Raw genomic sequence first — 16,673 nt, 5'->3', positions numbered from 1 at the left:
CCCAACACTATCCCAGTCTGGGGTGTCTGGCTTCTCCCCTTCTGTGGCTCATACCCTTCCCACATGGGACATGTATTTGGCTGTACAGATACTATGAGTCTTTCTAACTGCAGTTGCTTAATTCACAAGATCACAGGATGTAGTATTGTACTTACAAGGATTTTTATTTTCCCTCAGTGTGTGTTCTTATAAATTATTGGCTATATCTGTGTGTCTCTCTCTCTGGTTTATTTTATGAATATGGCATTTTGCAGGAATCTCTCAGATTCTGTAGGCAGAATAACCTTTGAAATCTTCACCAGTAAGTCCATATACCTCCCTCCCTCAGCTTACTAAGCATCCTCCTGATGGACGATAGTCCAGTGTTTTATTGCTGCCCAGATGGGTGTCACCTTCTCAGAAAAGCCCTCCATGTCCACCCCTCTTAAGAAGCACACGTTTCTTGTCTATTATTATACAATCTTTATTTTCTTTATGTATCTTAGCATTATTTTCATTCATTGCTTTATTTCTTTGGCTATTTTGTTGTTGTTTCTCTCACTAGGCTTTGAGTTGTGCGTCTGAAAAAATGGTACCCTTTTGGACTGCCACCATTTTCTATGTAATACTCTTGTAGAATATTTTGATGTTTAAAATATACTTGTTTAATAAATAAATGAATAAACACATTGAGCAGAATGGCACATATTGGAGATGATCTATCTCCAGTCATTTATTAATCTAATTTTTAATACATCAACTTAACACTTATTAATCAATGATATCTGGATGTGATATTAGAAACCTACTGTCCAAAGAAAAAATACACCTATGAATTAAAATACAATGTGAGTTTTATGTGTTAAATACCTTAGTTGGAAAATAAGTGGGAGTCTTATGTTTAGTTTTGGGTGCAATTAATTGAGCAACAACTTGATAGGAACCGTTTCAGTTTGATGTACATAGATATGTCACTTTACCCACTAAGATTCTCATACAGTTGAAAATCTGGTTGATTGTGTACTCCTCATAATTTAATTAGATTTTAGAAAGATAACAAGTCATCAGCATACTCATACTCATTAAGGAGGAGCTAGGTATGAGAAAATGTGGAACCGTAACCGCAACTATGATTTGAAGCTTACATCCACCCCTTTACCCATCTGCCCATCAAACCTTCATTCATCTCTCTAGCTATTCAACAAACACACCAAATACTTAATGAACACAGGCATGCATGCTCTGCTACTTGCCTTATTTGAACAGATAAAGTGCCACATACTAGCTATGTGCCCTGGGTAAAATGCTACGTCATAGCCTTCAATTTCCTCAGTAACAAAATTATTATGCAAGATTGTAAGAACAGAGATATAACCAACAAAGACACCCAGAAAGGCTAGGAGAATATAGGAATGCTGCTAATTCTAATGAAAACCTTTACTCTTTGGTTATGTAAGGAAATCTGCATATAAATAATTCAAAAAATGAAACAAAATTGGTTGTTTTAAAAAAATTATCTAAATAGCTGGTATTTTAAAACGAATAACACCAGAGTTCAGGGGCTTGAGAAATAAACGTTCACAATTTCAGTGATCACTCAAATCAATAACCTTAAATATTACTTGTGGATCATTTGTCAAAGTTGCCATTTTTGATACAACAGCAAATATTAAAACCAACATTGAATAAAAATATACAGGACAAATACATCTGGTTTCTGCACCCCTGGTTGGACTTGAAAGGAACCGTAAGTCTTTTGCTTTGGCAGTAGGGGTCTTGACCTTTGCTGCATTATTCCAAATTGCAATTGGTTGAAATTTGGGTATTTCTCCTTCACCTTCATCATTTCAGAATCTTCTAGAAATGATCTGCAAGGGGTATATAGGGACATTTCGATAATGTCCCAATGAAGACATTATCGAAAGTTTCTGAGAAAGAAAAGAAGAAGAATAGGTCCTTTCAAGCATATCAATAACAAAAATCAAGCACATATTTTTGCTATTCAAAACCATTATTTCCCTTGTAGAATAGAAAATGAATTGTGAAATACATTTTTCGTTTTTTTCAAGAAGTTTAAAATTTCATTCTCTAACATCTCAAGCAAAGAGAAAACTACTAAAAGTCACATGCCGATTTTGATGGTAACATTTCGCCATATTCACATTAGCTCTTAAAAATAATGAAATAAAGGGACACAGATAAAGTTATAGCTTCGTTTCTGCTGATCCCTCCCCGTTTCTCTCTTCCAAAAATTAAATATTGTCTAAAATATTTTATCAGTCCAAAATGTATTTGTCAAACATTTTTGTACATGTATGTATTGATAAACCGTGTGTTCTATTTTTGTGTGTGCTCCATTCTGAATTTAATATTTTAAAGTTTTGTTTTTCATTTATGTTGCATTTTGAGATATACTTAAGTTGCTACATGTAAATAGAGTTCATTTCAACATTTAGATTCTACTATTTCATTGCGTGCGTAAATCTGGAACAATCGAGCTCCATTTAGTCTATCACTTTTCTGAACAGCTCTGCAGTGAACATCACTGGATTTGTCTTTGTGTACATGTGTGTGAAAGTTTGTCAACAGAGACACCCAGCATCAGCCCCGGATGCCTGTGACTATGCTGCTCTGCCCCTCCATCGGTATGTATGCCAAGTTTGTTTTTCCCACATCTTCCCGGAGTTCGTGTGATTGGCTATTGTGAATGATCTCCCACCACCATCTGATTTATTACCTTCCCAAATACTAATGAGGCTTAACAAATTTTCATATATTTGTTTGAAATTTTCTATTCTGCTCTGTGAATTTCCTGACGTCCATTTTTCAATTGGGTTGTTTAAATCATTTGTAAGAACTTTATTTCCTATTGAAAACTGACAGTTTGTTAGTTATGTGGGCTGACAGTATAACTTTTAGTTTGAAACTGATCTTTTCTCCTGATTATTATCATGGCCTTCATTGTTTAAAAGTTATTTAATTTCTAATGTGAAATTGTTTCTTTTATGATTTTTGTATTTCAAAACGTTAAGGAGGTTCAAAGTTCTTGTGACATGAATGCGACTGTGTAATGCTTGAGTCGGGGCTTTTAATTTCCAATCTGTTTTATCTTTGTTAGGTTCCACTTATTAATAAGAACTTGTGGTGCTTGTTTTTCCATTCCTGAGGTACCTCACTTAGGATAATAATCTCCAGTTCCATCCAAGTTGTCACAAAAGACACAATTTCATTTCTTCTTCTGCCTGAATATTACTCCACATTTTCTTTCATGAATTTATAGGCACTTAGGTTGATTCCAGATCTTAAAGTACTCGCCAATCCCAAGAATGAAAATAAATTTGTCTTTTTTATCCCTAAAAGTAATGCAGTTTTTGGTTTTAGATCTAGAGCTTCAATAATCTGGGTTTACTTTTAGGGGAGGTATGAGAACTTTTTTTCATATGGATAGCCAGTTGTTCTGGTACTATTCATTACCTGGTTTATATTGTATTATCACTGATTTCGAATGCCACCCCTGTTTTCATTACTGCAGTGTTTTCTTTATAAATTTCTAGTGTTCTAGTCTATGCTTTATATGCTCTCTGTCCTTCTGTCTGTCTACCTCTCTCTTAATATTCCAGTGGTTACATACTGCTATCTCATTTAGTTTTAGTTAACATTTTTATGATAGCTGATAATGTTGGGCCTTTTTCATATGTTTATTCAAATCTTTTGCTTATATTTTAATTGGGTGATTTATCTTTTTATTATTGGTGTGTAGGAATTCTTTGTATTTCCTGTATATATGTCCTTTGTCGGGTACGTGTTCTGGCGATACGTATTTCTCCTAGTTTGTGAATTGCCTATTTAACTTTCTCAAATATTGGATTTTGGTGAGCAGAAGTTTGTAAATTCAAGAAATCTAATGTACTTTCCTGGGGCAGCTGTAACAAAGCATGGCAAACTGAATGGTTAAAACAACATTATATTATTATGTCCCAGTCTGGACACTAAAAACTCCCAATGTAGGTATGAGCAACCTTGGTTTCTACTGAGGGCTCTGGGGATAATCTGTTACCTCGCCATCTCCTGGCTTCTGGCAGCTGACAGCTGACAGAGGTCCTCGGCATTCCTTGGCTTGTAGAGGAATCACAACAATCTCTGCTTCCATCTTCACATGTCTCTGGCTCTGCACCTTTCTCCTCATGTCTTATAGGGAAGTCTATTGAATTAGAGGGACATTCTGTTTCCTTATGACTTCATGTCAACTAATTATATCTGTGATGACCTTATTTAGAAATAAGGTCAAATTTTGAAATACTATGGGTTTAGGATTCCAACTTTTTTGAGGGGGCACAGACATCAATGCACAATGTCTTATTTATCAGCCTTTCTTTCTTTTATAACCATTGCTGATTACGTGCTGTTTGAAAAATCATCGCTTCTCTCAAGTTAGGAAGATATTCCCCATGTTTTCTTCTAAAAGCTTTTTTTCTGGTTAAGCTTTAGTTATAGAATCCATATCAAATTAATTTTTGTGTGTGAGGCAATGATTGAGATTATTTTTGGTTTTCGTTATGGATATCTGATTTTTCCAGCATGTTTGTTGAAAAGACGTTTCTTCCCTTCATCATGTTGCTCTGGTACTTCACAGAAATACAAATGCCTGAGAGAGATCGATACCCCAATCACTCTGATTTGATTCATACACGTCGTATGCTTGTATCAAACCATCTCATATATCCTATAAATATACACAACTATTATGTATCCACAATAATTAAACATTTTTTAAAACATTAAATATATCAATTGACCACCAAAGGGCAGGTTTACTCTGGACCTTCTCTTCTGTTTGATTTATCTACTGCTGTGTTACAAGGCATCTTATATGCTTTTACTCCTAGGATTCACACCTCAGCGGTGTCTGTCCAAAGCGAAGATGAAGGTGGCCACAGGCCATCTCTCTCGTGCTCCCGCACCTTTCCCTTAGTCCCCCAAGGTCACCAGAGCTATGCCTCCTCAAAGAGCAAATTCTCATAGAGGAAATGCAACCATAAACAGTGGGATTATCTCTTTGAGACTCTGTCCTTTTCCTTATTCCATCACGAAATTCTTTATTCTCCTGTAAACCACCTTTCCAAATACCTTCGAACAGAGTTTCTGGTATTTATTTCCGCTTCCCATTTGTCCTAATTGTGAAAGCAGGTGGAATCCACCAGTGCCAGGGGGATATTAAACAAACCTAATATTGTTTATTTGTTCATGTCTTACTTTTAAAATCATTCTAGCCAGAAATATGTGTACTTTGATGCCCTTATTGAAACTATATGTTTTTGTCTTTTATATGATCAGTGTATTTTATACTCTTTCATATATTTTTATTGGGTTTTTATTTGATGTTCTTTGCTTAAATTCTTATTTTGACACTTAGTATATTAATTTTGAATCTTTTCCCTTAAGGCTACAAATTCGTAAGTAGTACATGTTAATATCTTGTGTTTCCATTGTCATTTAACTCTAAATGAAGACCTACAGACACAGAGGGACATGTTTTAAAATTTATAATTGAATCTTGATCCATGGGATAATTAGAGGTATATTTAAAATTTTCAAACTTAAGGCAGGTTTTTATTAGATATTATTTATTTCTAATTTAATTCCATTATTGCCAGAAATCATAGTCTGCACAAGGTCAGTATTTCAGTATTTGTTAGACCTGCTTTATAGTCCAATGCATGATGAATTTTATAAATGTTTCAGGTGTGCTGGCAAAGAACATGTATTTTCTGAGTGTTGAGTGCAAGGTTATCGGTATATCCTTAGATAAATATTATTAGTTTTTTCTAGATTTTTACTCTTTCAAATATTTCAATTATTCACTGATAAGAGTTGAAATTTTGTATTTTTATTATAGATATTAGAATTAGTATTTCTAAAATTGTGACTTTCATGTTTTGAGTTTATTTAAATCAACATACCTTTATGTTGATTTTTAAAAACTTACAGTATAATGGCCCTTTTTCCCCCAAATGACTTTGTTTTTTAACATATTACATTTATTTTAATATAGCTGTACCAGCTTTTCTATATCATTATGTTTTAGATAAACTGCATATAGCTATATTTTTGTTTCCTCATTCTTTTTCTACAGTCCATTTTTAACTTGTGGATGTATTCTGTTTATTAAATTTTGGGGATTTAGTAAGTGCGAATTTTGTTCATATTTGCTTTTAATTTTGTTCTTAGATTTTTTGAATCATATTTTGTGATTTTTATTACTGTACTTTTGCTTTATGGTTTCTTTCCTTGCCTTACACTGAATTAATCATATTTTACAAACTCTCTTTTTCTCTGTAGAGTTAGAAGTTCTATCTTTTATATTATTATGAGATGAGTTTAATTTTTACAGAATTCCTGACTCAACGAGTCTGAAATTAATCAATATCTGTAGTCTTATCCCAACAATAATTTAAACTGAGAACATTGGGTCTGCGCTTACACCTCTCCTTTTTAGCAAGTCTTTGTTGCCTTATATTTAGTTCTACTTTATTTCATGCATCCCAAATTGGACATTACTATCATTTCTTAAAGTCTATGTTTCTTTAGATTTACTCACATAGTAAATTCTTAATTTGCAGTTTTGCAATTTCATCAATACTTCTGGATCCACTTTTCTCCTTCAGTTATTGTTTATGAATTTACATAGCAAGTGTCTATTGGTGTCAAATTAGTTGAGCTATCATCATGCTTATTTTCTTACAATTAAAAATTTGGGGCTTTTTTGATAGATCTTTTACCTTATTTTTTGTTTGCATGTCTACTTTTTTATTTTTTGTCTGATGATCTTTTCTTTGTAAGTAATCTGTCTTCTGACTCTGAATTTTGAAGATCTATCCTTTATCTTTGATATCTAAGATATTCCTCTATTTTTTTAAATTTAGGTAGTACAAATATATGTTAATCTATATACTGTGGATTTTTATCCTAAATCTGAGAATTCTTGGTCATCATCTCTTCCTTATTTCTTCCTATCACTCTTTTATCCTAGATTTTCATGTATCTGTATATTGAATCTTTTCTTTCTATCACCTATTTCACTTAACCTCTCTTTCATACCTTCTGTAATATCATCTATCTACATTGTATTTGGTTAATTTCTTCAGAGATATTTTCCAATTCACTAATTAGCTCTTTAACTGTGTTTATATTTTCCATGATTCATGTTTTACAATTTACTTTTCATCGCTCTACCTCTCATTTCTCAAAGTGCTTCTTTTTCTTTTTAGATGATTCCCTTTATTTCATAGTCTCATTCTTTATTAAAGTTTCTATTTTTTAAAAAAATATTTTATAATTACAAAAATCTTATCTTTATACACTGCCCCAGCGTGTAAAGTTCTTGGTCTCTGATGTCATTTGATGGGATGTCAAATCAACCCAAGTGCCCATCAATTCATGAGTGGATAAAGAAAACGTGTGGTATACACGTGTGTGTACATACACAAACACACACACACACACAAAAAAAAAAAACCACCAAGGATTACTACTCAGCCATAAAAAGTAATAAAATTATGTCTTCTGCAGCAACTTGAATAGAACTAGAGATCATTATTCTAAGTGAAATATCTCAAGAATGGAAAAACAAACACCCCATGTACTCACATATAATTAGGAGCTACACAATGACGGGCACATAGAAGCATAAAGATACATAAAAGACATTGGACAAAGAAAGGGGGAGGGTGGAAAGTCAGGTAATGTGATGCTCCAGATTTGTTATTTTTGTTTAAGATTGGCTATTTAGCCTCTTTTTTTTTTTGGTTCCAAATGAAGCTTACAGTCGTTTTTTCTACATCTGTGAAATATGATGTTGGTATTTTTATGGGGATTGCTTTACAAACCAATACTCTCAATCACGGCTGTGTTCTGTTGTGAGTCCCACAGTTAAGCACCTTACACATCTCTTAGGTCTGTCAACCACCCTTGCATATCCACAGGGTAATAAAAAGTTAGGGAATATGTTTAGAAAGGATACATATAAAGCATACATTAAATTTTTCGACATCGGGATGATTATTCCCAAGCAACTGCTGTATTTGGTATTTATTTCCATTACAACTCTTTCATTTTATATGTATTTTTAGATCTCTGTACTGCAAAGTGAACATGCGTGTACAGTTTCTGAACCCACTCGGTGTTAATGTTCATGAACTGTTTTAAGCCGTATTTCAAGCCATTTTAAATTGCCTTTTCCCTCAGCACGATACTCCAGTACTATCTGTATCTTTCACTACAAGTGACAACTATCATCTATCTTGTTCTAAACATCACGGCCTTTTTTTTTTTTCTTATTTATTTATTTATTTTTTATTAAATCATAGCTGTGTACATTGATATGATCATGGGGCATCATTCACTAGCTTCACAGAGCATTTGACACACTTTTATCACACTGGTTAACATAGCCTTCCTGGCCTTCTCTCAGTTACTGTAGTAGTATTTAAATAGTTTTGTTTAAAATTTAGTAGTTAATTTTAACTTTAATTTTAGTAATATTCCTGAATATTTTTGAAGAAAAATTGTTTTTTAAAAGGTGAAAAACAATTTTAACTTTTTAACTTCTAATGCTTTAGTTTACATTTTTTTATACTCATTTTAATTATTTTCTAAAACTATGCTTCTTCATTTGATTATACTGTTTAATTTTTATTTCCCTTCCCTGTTATCCATTATTTAATACTTCCCTTAAATTATTTACTTCCCCTATTTTCTAAGGAATTTTAAAATAATTTTTATTCAATATTCAATATAAAATAAAATCATTCTGTTTTCTGTGTCACTGTGTAGAGTACAATGATTGGCTTCTGGACTCCATCCAAGTTTTCTTCATTTCAGCTATATAATGACTACATCATAAAGCATAAAAAATTATTTCGTTAAGATTAGTAAGTGTCTATAGAGTAATAAAGGACTTCTGTTGACATTTTTTACCATATATGTAAAAATCTGGCATTTATTGTTTACCTAAAGAGTTTACTGTCAAAACAAATACCAGAATATTTAAGAATGTTTGAAAAGTAGGCTTTGGGAAATTTGGTGCCTAGGAGAGTGACAAAATTGAAATAGAGCACACACCTTAGAGCTCATCAAATGTTCACAAATAACCGAGATATTTATTCTTCTGATTAGGACTACTCCTATCCATACATTGGGATATATGATTCATAATTGGATATTTGATAAATATATAGAGGTATAGTATATAATCTTATTTTGAAAATATAGCAAGTATCTTTCCTGACATTCTAATATGCAGCATTCCTTTATGAAAATGTAAAAGAGTTTAGAAACGTAAGGAAGTTTTTCTTAAATAGATTCATAATTTTACCAATGACAACATTGATCACATTGGAACATTGATCTCATTGGAACATTTATTCCATGAAAGTCCAGAAAGCTCATACCTCCGGCATATGGGACCGGCGCCCTACTCCTTGAGCCACAGGCGCCGCCCGAAAGGTTTCCCTTTTTAAAATCTATGGTTCACATATTAATTTTTTGAATGGAATGTGATGACCACTAAAATTAACTTTTATTATAGTTGCAAATATAGTAGCAAGATATATAATGATCTATGAAAATAATTTCTGAAAGTTAGCAATGAGGCGATACATTTACTAGGTATTATTTACATTGTTAAACTCTAGCAGTTCTTCACCATTTGTATAACTAAATAATGATACAGTTTGCCATATGTTTCCATGTAATGAAGCCTTGTATTGATACTTAAATGCTTCATTAAGTCACAAGCTGCCAAAATAAGTAGTTTTTCTCTTGTCATAAATGTGACATGGTTTAACTAAAAAGTCTTGTCATTTTAAAAATTAAGAATGCTTTTATTCTGCATATGTTATGAGCAATATCTCTCTCAATATTTCAGGTTTAGATACAAAACATTTTTAGGAAAATGACATTGTAGTTTGGGAATTTTTGTGCACAATTTTCTTGTCAGTAGAAGGTTGTATGAGTTGTTATAACTATCATTTCATCATAAACTAAACAAAGTTTATATGCAATTTTCAAAAGCTTCTTGAAATGACACCTGTTTCATTAATAATAACCTAAAAAGTCCTAGTCTGAGCTGTAAATACCAAATAAACAACTCTAATTTCACCAAAATCATATTTTTCAAGGCATCAAGGCTTGAAAATGACAATTTTCAGAAATGATGAATTCAGTTCTTCTGAAAGAATGCGTGTGGTTTGGAACACTAATATCAAATTTTACCTTTCTACCTTTTCCATGCACTATCTTAGGCTGACTTTATGACACAATAATTTTTGAACATGATATGTAAGTTCTAAATGATATTTACTTTGAACAAAAGGGAAGCTTTGAGATCTTGATGTTTTATTTTCTAGATGAAGTTGGATAAGAGAAAGTTCAGAGATGGGTAAACAAACATAGCTACTTAAAAGGCAGTTTATCAAATACAGCAATTAATAAAATAGTATATTTTACAAAAGTAGGTTTCCAAGAGAAATGAGACACTGCCATGTTTTAAAACTTAATTTTTAATACATGTATTTGACCATATAGCAAATATTACTTAAAATTTTTAAAAAATCAGTAAAAAATTTCCCAAACTCTGAATCTTGATCATTCCCTTTTTAAGTGTATTCATGTAGCTTATTTTTTCTTAGAGACAGAGTCTCACTTTATCGCCCTCAATATATATAGTCCAATAAATAGAAATATATAGTTATATGTATATAACTATGTATTTATATAAATATATAGTTCAATATTTATAAGTATATGAACTATTTATCATTTATATAATTTATATTTATAAATTGAACTATACATATTTATATTTAACTTATAGAATCACATATACCTTTTTTCTTGTTCAAGTATTTATTACTGCAAATTATCTCTTAGACATACTAATATGATAAAAAATGCCATGTATGCTTGACAAACAGAAATATACATTGAATAATAACTCAAGTGCCTGTGTTATAGCCGGTAACATCATATGGTTATAAAATAAGAGAGTATAGTAGAGTTGGTGCCTAACTACTCTGCCTAAATGTATTCAAATTCAAAAAGCAGACCAAACGATGCAGCAACCACAGTACTTAAGACAAACAAAACATATTTGTGGTTTAAATTTGGACCCAAAGGCCACCGTTTCTTTTTTTCAGGTTAAGTGCAGGTATGTATGATTAGGTTACGTTATTTGCATTTGTAAGGTAAAGTCCAAGTTGTAGTTGAGTCCTTCATGCAGGAAGCATACCATACTCCCTACATTGTACCCATTAGGTGGGAATTTACCAAGCCTCCTCTCCCCACTCTTGTATTTGTGTTTTTCCCCTAGGTAGGCCGCCATTTAAAAATTTTTAATGCCTGGCATAGAAGTTCCCAACTAATAAATGCTGGAAATTAATAAATAATTGACCACTATGATTCTATATCCAATGATTTTTTTCAACATAGTATTCATTTACATTATATTAAATAGTTGTGTGTTTTTCATTTTCATTTTCTTTTTAATTATTTCTCTTTCCTTACCATAGACTCTAAAGGCACCCATGAACAATAAAAATAAATGACATTTCTTAAAAAGTAAATGACAAACCATGGAAAGAGAAAAAAATCAATATGTGTATATTTTGAATAGGCACTGCCATGTTTCTCAGTAAAAGTCTTATAGAATTTTTATTAAAAAGGTTCCAGAACAATATCTCAAATATTTAACCAATCGCATGGTATAATGCGTTCAGTTTTCTGGTTATTTTACAGAGATCTGAAAGAGACGTTTTGCTAGAAAAAATGAAGACAGTGACCCTAGACATTTATTAGAATCATCTGGGTTCTATTCTAAACTGCGGTCCCACCCTTGTTGATTCCAGTTTAGTAGGTAGAAGTTCATTTCTAGAATAGGTAGTATGTGTGACTTTGTTCAGGTAATTCTAAGTTAGAAGCACTGGCATAAGGTGTTGATTTGTCAACATGTGAACCCCAGATTAGCAGCAAGTACCTCACTGTGGAAGCTTCTAGAAATGCAGAATCGAATGCCTCACCATATGCTTTCTGAATCAGAGTCTGAATGTTGGTTCACAAGGTTGCATGGTGATTTGGGTGCACATGACAGTGTTAGACACTCTGGACTAACACTGGTTAGGGCCAAATGGACCAGTACTGGGACTATGAATAAGACAAGCTCTTGTTAGATTCCAGAGGGCACCAGACGCTAACCAACATGGGCTCATATCTTGATATTGACATTGACTCCAGGATGCCAAAATATTACTGTACCATGAAGAAGGCATCTGTCACAAAAGCCAGACAACTCTAACATAATTAGCATCTTCTCTTTTAATGGGGCCCTCTATCTGGGAAGCCAAATTACAATCAGAAGAAATTAGGAGGATCTGACCCAAAGTTCTCAGAGAGAAGAGCTAGAGGAAGATTTCTCATGTATCTGCTGGTGGGCAATCACCCTTTGGCCAAGATTTCTTTTCTGCTGGAGAGCACAAACTGTGTAATGGCCAAGTTCCTTCCCCGATCTCCCTTATCTGTGTACTTCTGTTTATCTTATATAGATACCTTTGTTTCTCTCTCTGTATCTGAATAATGTAATACTCCTGTGTGAATTATAACCTAATACTGAAGTCTTGCCTGTTAAACACACTTACAATTTACTGACTGCATCTTAATTGCAAAGTATTATTCCATTTCACATTATTATTTCCAGTTTTGAGATGGGAAAACCAAGAACTACAGAGGTCCTGAAATTGTCCATTGCCCATGTTGGTAAGTGATAGCGCTCAGGAGTCAAGCCCAGGGTTTACTCAATCTAAGCCCAAGTAGTGTAGCTTGGAGCAAGCTTCTGCATTGCAAAGCATAGAACTATCCCAGGTCAGTTTATTTTGCATTATATTCTTTTAACTAAGGGCTTTGAGGGCTGCATTGTACTTAGGTGTTAGTCTTTATAGTTTAAATTACATCTTTATCATTTCAACATTTTGCAGAATTCTTCAGTATGATTCTCAAGTACTAACAATTATTATCCTTTCCAAGATTATTAAATGCTTACAAAATATTTATTTAATAATGTTTTAGAATGGATGAAGACGTAGTTAAAGAATCTCAGTAATTGGACGAAATGAAAAGAGTACGATTAAGTTATTTCACATTATTTTTATTAATCCTTCTTTTGTGCTGTTAAGTTTAGCAATGAGGAATTTTAAAGATTTCAAAGATGGATAATTAACTATTCTCTATTTTCTTGATTCTGAGGTTTAAAAAATATGTTCTCAGCAACACAAATATTAATTAGATGCTAATTAATAATTTCACCCATGAAACATTTACAAAACAAATATGCAAATCCTCATAAACCAACTTGCACTCTAGTGATGATTAGGCTATCATTATATTCAGGAGCAATTCTGATGAATGCATAAGATTTTAAGAGTGTGACCTAATGCCAATAAATAATATAGTGAAAACGTAAAACACATTTTTTTCAATTTTTTTTTTACTCCATAGCTTATAAGAAGAATGTGTTTGTGAGATCCATATTTAAATTACTTTTTTTTTTTTTTTTTTTTGAGACAGGAGTCTCACTCTCTTGCCCCTGGTGGAGTGCAGTGGTGTCACAGCTCACAACAACCTCAAATTCTTGGGCTTAAGCAATTCTCTTAATTCTCAATCCTCAGCCTCTCAAGTAGGTAGGACTACAGGTTCCCACCACAATGCCTGGCTACTTTTTAGACATGGGGGTCTCACTCTTGCTCAGGCTGGTCTCAAACTTGTAAGCTCAAGCAGTCCATCTGCTTCAGTCTCCCAGAGTGCGGGGATTACAGGTGTGAGCCACCATGCCAGGCCTTTAAGTTACCTTTATACTTTAGTATTTTGTTAATCTTGAAATTACAGTTGCCAATTTTATGTAGGTTCAGTGATTCAGAGCATTTTTATTTCATGAACTCCTTTAAGAAAACAATGAAAGTTGTAAATTCCTTAACAGTAAAAATACATTGTTCACATAAACAGAATTTTCCTTGTGATACATAGTACAGATAGTTCAAAAGCTTCTCAAAACTCATATTTGGATTTCATATGGACAACTCTGATATAGGTGAGCTTTAGAAGATGAGGCATCTAGTCCAAGATGAATGTAAATGAGTATATGATGATCAACAATTTATGTTATCTCTTAGGGCATAATGTATGTAATTCTTGATTCATAAAATTAAAGAGTTTATTTTTAAGGTACCACTCAGCTCTGACAAAGTAGATATTAAATTTAACTCTTAAATGTAGAGATATGATAATTACCAACATAGATTCCAGATACATATTTTCTTTCAAAATGCACACCTTCAGAGACCATCTGATTACTACGGCGATGAAGCAGCCTCACTCAATGGGGGAAACATCGCTCAAAATAATTGAAGAATTGTCTTTTGCAATTGCCTGCCACAGAAGTGTTAGCAACTTCAGAGTCACTGTTGCAAATTGTGAAGTACTGGAAAACTGACGCTGGGTAATACTAAAGTATTTTCTTAATAGCAAATATAGCATTACAGAATGTGGACCACGAATTTGATATCCATCGCACATCGAATGAGTTAGATGATAATATGTAATAGATAACAACTTGGTAGAAAAGCAAATCCAACCAGTGATAGAAAACTATTTCTAAACACCTTAAGAGAATAAAAAATTGATTTTAAAATACTATATATATATTAAGAATAAGTGTACCATTTTTTTCTTAAGTCTAAATAATCAATGACAAATACACTAATTTCTTGCCTCTGTCAAATATTTATTGAGCAGAAACTTTTCCAAGTGTTGTGCTCTACACAGCATGTCTTGTGACCCCTGGCATCGGGCACAACACTTGGTGTAAAGTATTGTCTTTGAGAAAGCTCACAGATTCGTGTTGGAGGCTATGTGATAAAAAATAAGAATACGCAAAATAGTTAAAGAATCACATTAATGAAATACATGTAGTACTAGGGGAAGAGTGACCAAGGGGAATCTAACTCTGACTTCCTTGGTGAATCAGAGGCTGTTTCACAAAGATTGTGCTATTTGAACTCTTGTTCAATAGAAGTTTGCTGAATGGATAGGCATAAAGAAGAGGCATGGGGGAGAACCTTCTGGGCAGAGGAGATACCACCTACAAAGACATAAAAGCATGCTGTGTTATGGGAACTACATGTAGTTCCAAGTAAATTCAAGCTAATAGAGAAAATTTAAGTCAGAAAGGGCAGATTTAAAAAGTATTGACATGTCACATGTACCCCACCGATTGTGTACTCATAATAATTAAAAATAAAAAAGTACGATTTTTTCATTATATCAAAAAGACACATGCACTTGTATGTTTATCAGAGCACAATTAACAATCATAAAAATATGGAATCAACCCTAGTGACCCTCAGCTGACGAGTGGACAAAGAAAATATAGTATTTTTATGACTGGGTAGTATGGGATAAAAAAATGAAATAATACTAGAAGAAAGGAATGAAATAATATATTTCTCAACAACTTGGATGAAACTAGAGGCCATTACCCCATATATAGCATCTTGGGAATGGAAAAATAAATACCCCATGTTCTAAGTAAGAGCTAATCAGTGGGTATACATAGTCATGTAGAGTAGTGTAATAAACCCTGGCCGCACAGAAGGGGGAGGATGAAGAGGAATGAAGGATCCAGATTACCTATCAGGTACAACGTATATCATTCAGGTAACAAGCATGCTAAAAGCCCGAACTTCACCAATGTAACATTCATCCATGTAACAAAAGCCACTTGTAACCCCTAAATCTATTGAAATTAAAAAAAAAAATGACTCTCTAAGTTGGAAAAGGAGTAAAAGAAAACTAAATTTTAATTTTGTCTATTCTATGTAGGCATTCAATGAGATGCTTGTCATTCATTTAACTCAATCCATTATAACAGTTACTAATAAGGAAACCCTTATTAATGGAGAATTATTATTCCATTTGAGAGAAAGAAAACTGAAACAAAAGAGACTGAATGAACTGCTAAGGTCTTTTTTGTTTGTTTGAAAATAACCATACAGAATATAGGTAGAACAGGTACCTTGTGTGGTCAGAGAAGAGAATAAAATAGCAAACTTGCATTTGAACATGCTGTTAAGATAAAGAACACCCAACAAGATGAGATCTCTTATGATGAATGTGTTCAAGTTTGACATACATGATTGTGGTGGCTATTGTTTTCGTGGTATCAAATCTCTCTTCCCTCTTCTGGTAACAGAGCCTACTCCGGTGTTTATTGGGTAAACATAAAATGATTGATTATTATTGATTATTATTTCATGAAATAATAATAATGAAATAATAATAAAAGAGCCTACTCCCACCTCTAAAAAATGGTTCAAAAATGGACAGTGATCCAGGCAGACTTAATTGTTGTCTGTCCCTACTCATTTTTCTGCTACAGACAGTAGGAAAGAGCGTCCTTTCTTTTCTTTATCATTGAAGAAATAATGTCGCCATCACAAACCTTCCAGTATCTAGGTCTCCACCATCTGGAAAAACTCAAAAAGTGAAAGTTACTTTAAGGGCCCCATTTTGAATCTCAAGTCCCCAGAGTTGAACTGGTTCTGACCATTCTTCCTTTGAGTCTTCGTTGTGCCTCAGTCCCTTCCCAATAA

Source organism: Nycticebus coucang, chromosome 6 (genome assembly GCF_027406575.1).
Source record: "Nycticebus coucang isolate mNycCou1 chromosome 6, mNycCou1.pri, whole genome shotgun sequence".
Taxonomy (NCBI): domain Eukaryota; kingdom Metazoa; phylum Chordata; class Mammalia; order Primates; family Lorisidae; genus Nycticebus; species Nycticebus coucang.
Note: the sequence above shows the minus strand (reverse complement) of the source record.